The sequence below is a fragment of the Cygnus atratus genome, chromosome 2 (genome assembly GCF_013377495.2).
Source record: "Cygnus atratus isolate AKBS03 ecotype Queensland, Australia chromosome 2, CAtr_DNAZoo_HiC_assembly, whole genome shotgun sequence".
In the NCBI taxonomy this organism is placed as follows: domain Eukaryota; kingdom Metazoa; phylum Chordata; class Aves; order Anseriformes; family Anatidae; genus Cygnus; species Cygnus atratus.
Window position 1 is genome coordinate 71187973 of NC_066363.1, and position 10177 is coordinate 71198149.

Genomic DNA, 10177 nt, shown 5'->3' on the forward strand with positions numbered 1-10177 from the left:
TGCAGTCTTGGTTTTTTTAATTTATTTTGAAGGGCTTACTCTGAATAGAAATGCAAAAGCTATAGACTTTCTTCTTTTAAGAAGATGCGTGAGGCTTTGTAGTAGGACATGAGCTGACTTGTGCTCTCCGAAGTAATGAGGAACTTTTCTAGACACTTAAATTCATCAGTAAGCTGACAGTGTCCTGACTGATTTTTGTAGTGCTGCACAGAAGCAATTTGTGTAAAACCTGGGTCTCGGGAAACAGTATAATTCTTTTGCAGTTGAAATTTTACATCTACCATGATTTTTATGCTGTAAGAGAGATGCTTATTTGAAGTTTCCTAATGCTTTCGGGGTTTTTCTAGACATGAATATTGCATTTAGAAGCCAGACATTTGTTACACTGAAAATGAAGAGCTTTTCCGCTTTCAGCCCCTAGAGAGGATCATGGCAGCAGGACTTGATGATAAAGCAGTATAGACCCTGTTTGTTAATAGGTGATGAATGCAAAACTGACACAGAATTCTGTCTTCAGTTACAATAGCTGACAGGAGATGACCACCACATGCCCGCTAACTTACATGTCTGTTAATGTTACTGTTTCTGTAATGTTAAGCTTTACTGGTAACTGCTGTGGAGAACATCAGGGTTTTAATTCACAAAGGCAGTGCTGTATGTGGAAGTAAATTTATGCTGTCACTTCTCCGCTTGTTGGAGGAGCAGGTGGGAGGTTCTATGTTTCTGCTTTCTGTGTTCAAAATTCTTTCAATTGAAAGAATACAGAATGTGTCAGGTGCTGGCATAGCTAAAAGAAATACAACCTTCACCTTAAAGTGGAAGTTCGCCCTACAGATGATTGTCGTACAAGAGTGAGGTTGATGTAATGCCAGTCATACACAGATCACCTGGCTTCTTTTGGAAGGTCTTACATAAAAGGGATAAGATTACAAAAGCTACTATTCATTCAACTATTCTGGAGGAAATGATATGCAAAACTTCAAAATCTTCTGGTTTTACTGAAAATTAGTGCATTAATTTTTATTTTATTGTGAAAGATAATGAGAAGGTACATTCACTGCATTCTAAAATGTTATTTAGATGCATCTTAATGTGGTCTGTCGTGTACTCAGTGTTGTATGTTACCTTCACCTTGTAAAACTAGTCTGGTCTGTTCCAGAAAAGTTTCTGGGAGCTACAGCAAAAGCAAAATAAACTCATCTGGCAGTATTTTGTTTCTTTGTTTCATGCTGTGTTTTTGTCCCTAGCTTTTCATTTTTGAGTTTTTAACTTTGAAGTCCTCTTTCTGATTATTTACATCTTGAAAACTGCAGAACATAGTGATGTATGTAATTACAAGTAATTACTGGCTTGCTGCTTGCTTATGGATGGAAGAGGAAAAAACCCCACAACCTATTATCCAAGTAACACTGAAGGGGGAAACTAAAGTAGCTTTTCCAAGGTACTAAACTCTGGTAAGATAGTTGCACTTCTGAGTTAAATAACTGAAATAATCTAAATCTTGGTATCTTTTAATTCTCACAGTTTTAACATCAAAATTAATCAACTGCACCATTCTTTAAAAACACAGCCTTGTCATACAGTTGGAGCAGTGTGATACATGAGGCTTTTTAAGAGCTGGATTTGCAGGTATTACGTACGTAAACAATTCACATAGCTGGCCTGTACATTGAACCAAGAACTGCAGGGCTGAGCACAAGGTATATGTACGCGTTGTCTTATACTGCTCCTGCAGAAATTAGCAAACGGTAGAAAAGCAGTTGCTTTGTATTTTCCATGCATATTTTGGAAATAAATAATACACTTGAACCAGAGTGCTGTTGTTATACCACAGGCAACAGTCCAGGTGGTCCTGGGGCTTGCTCTCCTTTGCATTGTACCCTGTGGGGACCACTAGCTGTGGACAGAGCTGTATCAAAATGGAGCTGCAGTGTGCAAGGCAGCGCAGTGGAGGCTTGGTGTAGCTCTGAGGAGCTTGTGCTGAAACCAGCCTGATGGTGCCCTGCAGGGGCTTGCCCCAGAACCTGCCTGCCTGGGGAGGTGCAGACGTGCTCGGTTCAGGACTGTAGCTTCATGCAGATTGTTGAGTCACAACTGCCAAAATCCTGGCCAGATTTGTTTCTGTAGGACAGCAACAGCCCTACCATCAGGTGCTAGTGAAGGAGTAGGAGAGCAAGGGGGAACTTGTCTCTTACCGGGATGGTGATCAAATAACGCTTTGTAAGTGTTAAAGCAAGCAGGGAGAGGGAGCTCTTGCACTGTGTATCAAGTGCATAGCTCTGTTCATGCTCTGATGTCCCTAATAGTTGCATCAGCTGTGCACGATCTGCATTTTGTTGTCTTCTGTCCGCAATTGACATTTGTTCCCCCAGTATGCCAGTTGGCAGGACAGGACTGAAAATGTTTTAAGATGACCAAATGTGCTTTATGAATACTCCCTTTTTTGGTAATGGTGGAAGTCCACAGGGAGCATGTGTTGGAAGCTTGCCCCTAGATGAATAATTGTACCATGACATCGAATAACAGGCTTTAAGTCAGACAGATGCAAAGAGCATTTCCATTTATAATTTTGTTGAGAAGGAGAATCAAGATAAGTGAAAAGGAAATGTTATTAACTCCACAGAGCTAAAAGTGACGTGGGGAATGTTTAGCATGGTAGAGGCCTCTTGGAAGAAGGTGATTGTCTAACCTCTTTTCCCCATGTCCGCATCAGTGCTGATGACTTACCCTTATTTCTGTTCCTGACTTCTATTCAAGCCAATGAGATCCTAAAAAAGCAACGAACCACATGATGCTTTGAGCCATTGAGGATCTAGGCAGTACTGACTAAAAACTGTTTTATCAGTGCAGTCGAGGGAGTGTTGTGGCATACTGACGAGAAGTGGAACATTGAATGTCATTGCCAGTCGTCTTCTCCAGAGGACCGTTTCCCCAGCTTTGCAGCCTTTTTGGAAATACGTTTTGTTTTTTTTTTTTTTGCTGTTTTCACACACCTGCCAAGGAGGTCTCTGAAGCGATGTATTTCATTCAGGCTGTTGCAGCAGGCAGCAGCTGCAGGGGCCGCCTTTATCAGGCTATGTCAGGTAGCCCCTGCACACACTCTTCAGCATCAAGCTTTTATTCTGACACCCTAGACCAGTCTGCCCGAGGCTCGGATGAAAATATGACACCATTTCACACAAACGATGCTTTCACACAGGCCGTGCATGGTAGGTACTATTATGTGTTTTTATGATCTCACCTTTCTAGAATTTGATAGTTCTGGAAGAGTTTGTGACTTTCTGGGATGGGACAGAATTCAGACATTTTCTTTGCTAGATATGTTGTGCACCAACCCATCTTTTATTTAAAAAAATAAAAATAAAAAAAGGAAAAGCTGCTCTAATAGTAACGAAACTAGTATCATCTCTCTCAATTTCCACAGTCTTTGTTTCACAGACCAGTCACCAAAAATACCCATTTTCTGGCCTACAGCTGACACTCGGGACTTATTTCTCAGTATATATGTGCCATCACCAAGGGGCAGAAAGAAATATGATAACACTCTTCTATTATTACCTACAGTGTTGTTCCTGAATTGCAGATACAAAATAATAATAATAATAATAAAATTTCTAGCTGACTGTGTTAAATATAAAACACTGCTTTAGACTTATGGTTGTAACTATGCCACGCTATACCTTTAGGGGTGGAGCACTTGCCAGACTGTTGTTCACTCTTTATGATTCTGAATATCACTTTTTTACATCATAAGATTTATTTATTTACTTTAGTATGAAAGGTTACAAGAAATTATAAATTATATACAGCAAGGAGGGTATATAATCTGCAGGCTTATGGGCCATGAGAGAACTGCGGCTGTTTCACTCAAGCTCTTGCTAAAACCCCCTTCTTTGAGCGGATTTTTTTTGTTGTTTTTAAATAAAGTTTGAGTAACATTTTGGCTATTGTTTTACTGCAAAAGGTCTTGGTGTTTTATTCAAAGAGCAGTGTGCAGAGCTTAAAGAAACCTCTTGGGCAAGAGCCTGCTTCTTGCCACTTCTGCAGCATGCTCATTTCACAAGCTTTTCTGCTTCTTGTCAAAGTTGGGTTTCTGTGTTGGGGTGTAATTAACTGCATCAGGAGAGCACTTGTATTTTGGAGGAGCATGTTCCTTTCAGTAAGGTGGCAAGTGGGAGTTAACAGCAATTTCTGCTCTCCCACCTGAGCATGTCTTTTGAATTTAAATTGCTGAGGGTAAAGGGGGGGTAGAAGACTCAATAAAAACATTGCTCATCTGAAGCCATTGCTGACCTGCTTAACTAACAGGATTGGAAAGAAAGTGGAAAAGGAATAACTAAAACATCAAGGAAAAAAATATCTGGGGGATTTAACAGTTAATTTCCCTTGCATTGAATATCCCTTGCATTGAATAACACTTGCACAGTGGCAGGCTGTACTCATACTGTCTCTTGCTGTGTGTCTCAGATTCACATTTTCCATCCAGCCCAGAAAACACCCAGGTGGAACATCACTTGGCCTCCTGCATATCCCAAGGTATTGCCACAGGACGCTGGCACACGGTGCTTGCATATTTGCTTTTAGTAGCTGGGTCACTACTTTTAAACTGTCGAGTGTTTCCATGGTGTTTGCTTGATTTACTCCCTCAGTCAGGCATGCTGAGTTTTGTTTCATCAAATCATGCTGAAATCAAAAATCCTCTTTTAATTAACCAAAATGACTGAGTGCTTTTTTAAAGGTACTAAGTAGCTGGAAACCTAATTTTGCAAAGGAAGGGCCGGTTAAGTTGGAGCATTGCTTAAGGCTGTTTTAAGCAAAACTGTGATGGCTTCTGAAATCATCTGATGATAAGACACCCAAATGAAAGGTCCAAGTGTTGCTACATCTCCCCATCCCATACATGCTGTATTCCAGTGCAACTGCCTTTGCAAGGGGAAGATGGAAAATGGCAACAGAGGTCTATGTTCACGGGACGTTCAAAGGGAAATTTTCTGTGAGGAGCCAGGATAAAAGGCATTAAGAGCTGCTGCTGTGAAGGCAGTTTTCTTGTACGGAAGGGGCTGCATTGTTATTGGTGGAGCTTTGCACTGAAATTCATGGTTCTCCAAAGAAATGCTACAGTGGTTGATGTGTGAATAATGGTGGTAGGTGGGCTTGGCACAGAGCCATCTGTTTTGGTTGTAGGCTTGTGATCGCTGGTTCCAGCTGCTAGGAAAATGTTCTTCTGCGATAAGATATGGGAAGATGTCACCTCTTTTAAGTGACAGAGGAAGAAGGTTCACTTTTTCACAGCTACAGTACAGCCTATTTGGAGAGTTAATGACTGCCTGACTTTCTCCTGGGTACTACCTTCCTCTGTAGCCATTTCTAGGCTTTGCATTCCCTCCCTGCTGGTACCTCTGCCATGTCACAGGGACCAGGAGAGTGTTTGCCTTGGTTGTCTAGTACATCACTCAGTGGTTCTGTTTCATACAAACCCAGCCAAAAGATGACTGCAGTTGTTCTCTTTGTGTCAAACCTCTGTTCATTTCTGGGACTTTTTTGTCTGTTTGTGATAATGATCCCTTTCCCATTCCTCAGCGCACAGCAGATCCTCTTTCAGCATCACTTACGTTACAGACCTTCCACAGAGCCGTCTCCTGACCTGTCTGCCCTCCTTTTATTATTGAGTATGAGACACAGAAGTAAATGCTGTGTGGTACGGTCTGTGACATGGAAGGGTTTCATGAGAAGAGTGCTTCGTCAGCCCTCAGCATGCTACCACTGCACTGCCAGGGGGTTGGTGGTGTTGCAGGGGGGTGCAGCAAGGTGTGAGGAAGCTAAAGGGATGCAGCAAGAAGGCGGAAAATGTTCTGGGTTTGTATTGCACCTGCCCGTGGTTGAGGACCCTTGTCTGAGGTCTATTTGTGCCCTTTGGGGAAATAACCTGGGTTAAACCTGGATGCAATTACTACACTGACGGAACAGCAAATTGTCCTCATTACCAGTGCAGGTAGTCAGGGAGCAGTGAGGGCAGACACCAGCTCTCCGAAGGCAGAGAGGACAATCTGCTGATAGGAGAGGAGACTTCCAAGACTGCAAGCAATGAAGGTGACTTAGTTATGCTATTTGACACCATACTGTACTTTTTACTTTTCACATGCTTACAGCCTGACCCTTCCTTGCTTAGGGAGAGAGAAATAAAGCCTAATTGTCTCAAAACCAGAAAGCTTAGTTGGAAAAAGTCAGACTCGCTGCATGCGACTGCCTGTTGCTTCACTTTTTGCTGAAATCTGAATCTCCAGAGCTAGCAGGGCAGCAGCGACCCTGTACCTGTTTTGCAGCTAGGCCCTGGCCCTGCAAGCCGTAGGGTGCTGCCCACCTACCTCTGCCCTGACCAGGAGGGCAGGCTGGTGCTGGTGGTGTGCTGGGGTCTGGAGGCACTGTGGCCCTGCCTGAGGGTCCTCCACCTTCTTTCTCCTCCTCTCCTTTATTTTAACGTTTTCCTCCCCTCCTTAATTAATTAATTAATTTATTTATTTTCTAGCATGGCCTCCTGCCAGGCCAGCCATCTCTGCAGGGAGAGCTGGGCAAGGTTAGGCCGTGCCCTCTGCAAGTGGCCATGGGAAGGCAGTGGTGGGTGCCAGCAGCTAATGAGTGACTGAAGGAGTTATCTTTTGTTGATTTAGATGCCCTAATTATATTCTTGGCCCCGCTTAGCGTTCTTGGCCTTGGGCAGGAATGTGAACAGATACGAGCAGATCCTTCCTTCAGCCACGGTGACAACAGTCAGTGGTAGGAGAGCAGGAAGGGGCAGCCATGTTGTCCCCAGCCAGTGCAGGGGCCTCTGAGGGCTCTCTGGACCACCCCACACTGAAGACCAGGTGAAACACAGCTGCTGCTCCCAACCGCACCATGGATGAGACAGCATACACCCCATAGAGAGCTGCTGCCCAGCCCAGCCTAAAGTTGAAAATAAAAAAAAATCTTGGCCATTTTGTGGCCCAGCATGAGGACAACTGAAGCAGCAGAGTCCTTGGTGCTCAGCCACAGGTGTGAGCAAAGGCCCACCATCGTGCCTTTCTAAGGCCTTCTTAAAAACAGCAGCTGCTTGAGTGTCACATCAGGAGAGCAATTACAGGCTGTGATCCCATCCTCGGCCTTCTCGCTGCACTGGGTGGTGCAGATTCGGTCGCTTTGGAGTGCCCAAGGGACAGAAACGTTGTTCAAAACCAAACACTAAACATTTTTGGTCAAGGAATGTTTTCACAGCTTTGTGAGAACACCTTTGGGGGCTTGACAGATGAGTGGATGAAGGATCTTCTCATGACTTCCGAGTTTGCCCTGACCAGATCAGAAGAATGCTCTCCTTTAAGTACTAAGCGTCTATTTAACAGGAATAATAAAAGTTTTAGGTTTGGTGTGGAAGAAGTTCTCTGACCATGAAAATTCCATATTAGCAACTCATGGAGGCTTTGTAGAAATAAAGAGCTTGTCCTGCATTGTTTTATGGATACCCTTGGATTTCATTAACTTCAAGTTAAAACCTTACAGTTGGCAGCATCACACTTGTGATTCAAAACCATCTTGCGTGTTGAATTAATTTCTCACCAGGAGGTATATTTTGCTTGTTCCACATGAGAAGAGTATTTTAGACCATGTTAGATTGCAAGAATTAATAACAGAAGCAATCAGACTCATATGCAAACTGTTAGAACTTTACTTAAAGTAATTAGAATATGAAAGCTATTGGACAGTATTGGAGCACAGATCTCTCCTCCCCCCTCCAAAAGAAAGCATAGGACATTCTTTTTAACAATACAAAAACATACATCTCTGTTAAATACATAAACAGCACTCAATTTTAATGCAACACGTACTTTTATACCATTGACCATAGCAGTCATTTAAAAATGTACAAAGTTTTTGCCTTCATTGGTTTCTTTAGAGTTTACAGAAAACCCACATGTTTAAAGCAAAGTAAATGTTCATTAAAAAACAAACTGGTAGCTTTAGCAGGTGTACAACTTACAGAAAACAATGCTTATTTTGAAAGAAATAAGTTGGAATTCTGTAAGTATGACAGAAAATGATGCATGAGGTAACATTTCTTTTAAAATCTAGGATCCCTGTACTATAGTTCCAAATAGTGCTCTGATTTGACACATGGAAAATTGGAAAATTGACTTGTTTAAATAGTCAAGGATTGCTATTAGGAACGCTGTTTTGTATAAAGACTGCTTTATCCTGAAAGACACTGAAAGAATCTGAATCTGATAGTGAAAGATATTCGGAAAGAAATGAAAAGCAAGCAATACCTCTAAGGTCGAACATCCATCTGCCTAGTTCTCAGATTTACCTTCAAATTATAAAAACAAACTGAAAAAGAAAAAAAAAAGGAAAAAAGGAAAAAGGAAAAAGGAAAAAGAAAAAGAAGAAAAAAGAAAAAAAATTAAAAAAAGGCAAAGGAAAAGGAAAAGGAAAAGCTTTTTCTTTATGGAAAGTCAGCCTTAATCCCAGTGCAAACACAGCATTCCCTAAAAGGTGGCCAGCTAGTACTCTTGCCTCTTTCTAAGTTGCAAACCTTCTGAGAACAGAACAAAACTTTGTCCTACAGAATACTGCAGGCCAGGGCGTCTAGGGTCTGGTGGGGAAAAGCACGAGGCCCTCAGACATTCTCCCCTTCTTTCCTGAGCAAAGGTCTTCAGATGTTGTGCTGCCCTTTTTTAGGATGCTGCTTCAAGACACTGCTCCCCACTCCCAATTTTTGAAGTATTTCCATGAAACCAAAAACAAGTCAATTTTAGAGAACCCAAAGGCACAATTAGAACATGCAAGTATCAGTTTAATAGGCATTTATGTGGCTCTGTTCCCTGCAGTATCCAAGCATTTTTCACAAGCATTAATAAATCCTATCCTTAGAGCATGTCTTGGAGATGGGAGAACCTGCTATCCTTGTTATTATTACTTTACAACTGATGCAGTCTTCAACCTCACACAATGTGGTCAAAGCCATCTTGAGCCTCTGTTCTGAAACTGCACCTCCTTTGAGATACTTTCTAGGGGGTACTTCTATTCAATTTGGCTCTCCTCCAAGATGATTCCCTGCTGTGAAGACAAAATAGTTCTCATCTTCTGCTCTGCCCTTTAGGTTTTGCTCAGCTTTAGAGTTTCTTTCTGGAGTGACCTTGAGGCTTGCCCTGCTCAAATATGTGACAATGAAGAGAGTAGGATGCATGAAGCTTTCTTCTTTCTTCACTGCAAAAGTTGTGACAAAGTCTTTTGTGTTCCTAGCACTATGAAGTTCAGTTCTATCTAGCACCAGCAATGCTGCCTGGGAAACTTTAAAGGTGAGTGAACTTTCCACTGAAGATGACAAATGAAGGAGTCACAGTTCTGGCTGCACACTAGTATGGTCCTTGCAGGATAATGCTACGTGTGTGGTGCTTCAAAAAGACATAGTCATTCGTTAGCAGCCATCTCTCTCCACTTACATGGGCTCTGTCACTCATTCCTCCATACTCACTCACTCACTTATGCTCCTCCTCGGGCACTTCCAGAAACTTCCTATCCAATATAGATACCGAAACAAGAGTTTCTCAAAGCTTAGGAAGGCTGCTAGGCTGTGCTGCCCAAGCACTGTTAAAACGCATTTCATCTGTCCCACCAAGCCGAATAGAGCCCTTGGTCTCCAGTGTGGATTTCTGCCGCTCATGGCATTAAGATGCTCTGCCAGCATCACAGCACAAATAACAAAAGCAGCACTGGGGGATCTTACACTGGCTTCAGTCCCAGCTCCACGTCCATCAACAACAGGCAAGGTCCATTTTTTCCCCCTTGGAAGAGCGAGCTCTAGGGACGATTGCTGCTGCCAGCTCAGTCGTAATGGTGGAACGACAACCCATCCGAGAGCATCTTTCTAAAGGAGCTTTGTGCCTCCTGCCTCGGGTCACCCTCCCACTTGTCAGGCAAGCTCTGAGGTCCTCCAGCCATGCCTGTGTCTCCTACCAAAAACCCGCTGTAGGCTCTCGGCTTCAAGAAAAAAGGTGGAGGCAGCAACATCAAAAGCTGATCTAAAATATCAGAACAGTGAGGCCTATGTTATGAATGATCAAAACTTGACATGATCTAAGCTTGACTGCCTTTATGGTGGCGGTGGGAGATACAGTTCAGTTTAAAAGCACAGGCTGAGTCCTCC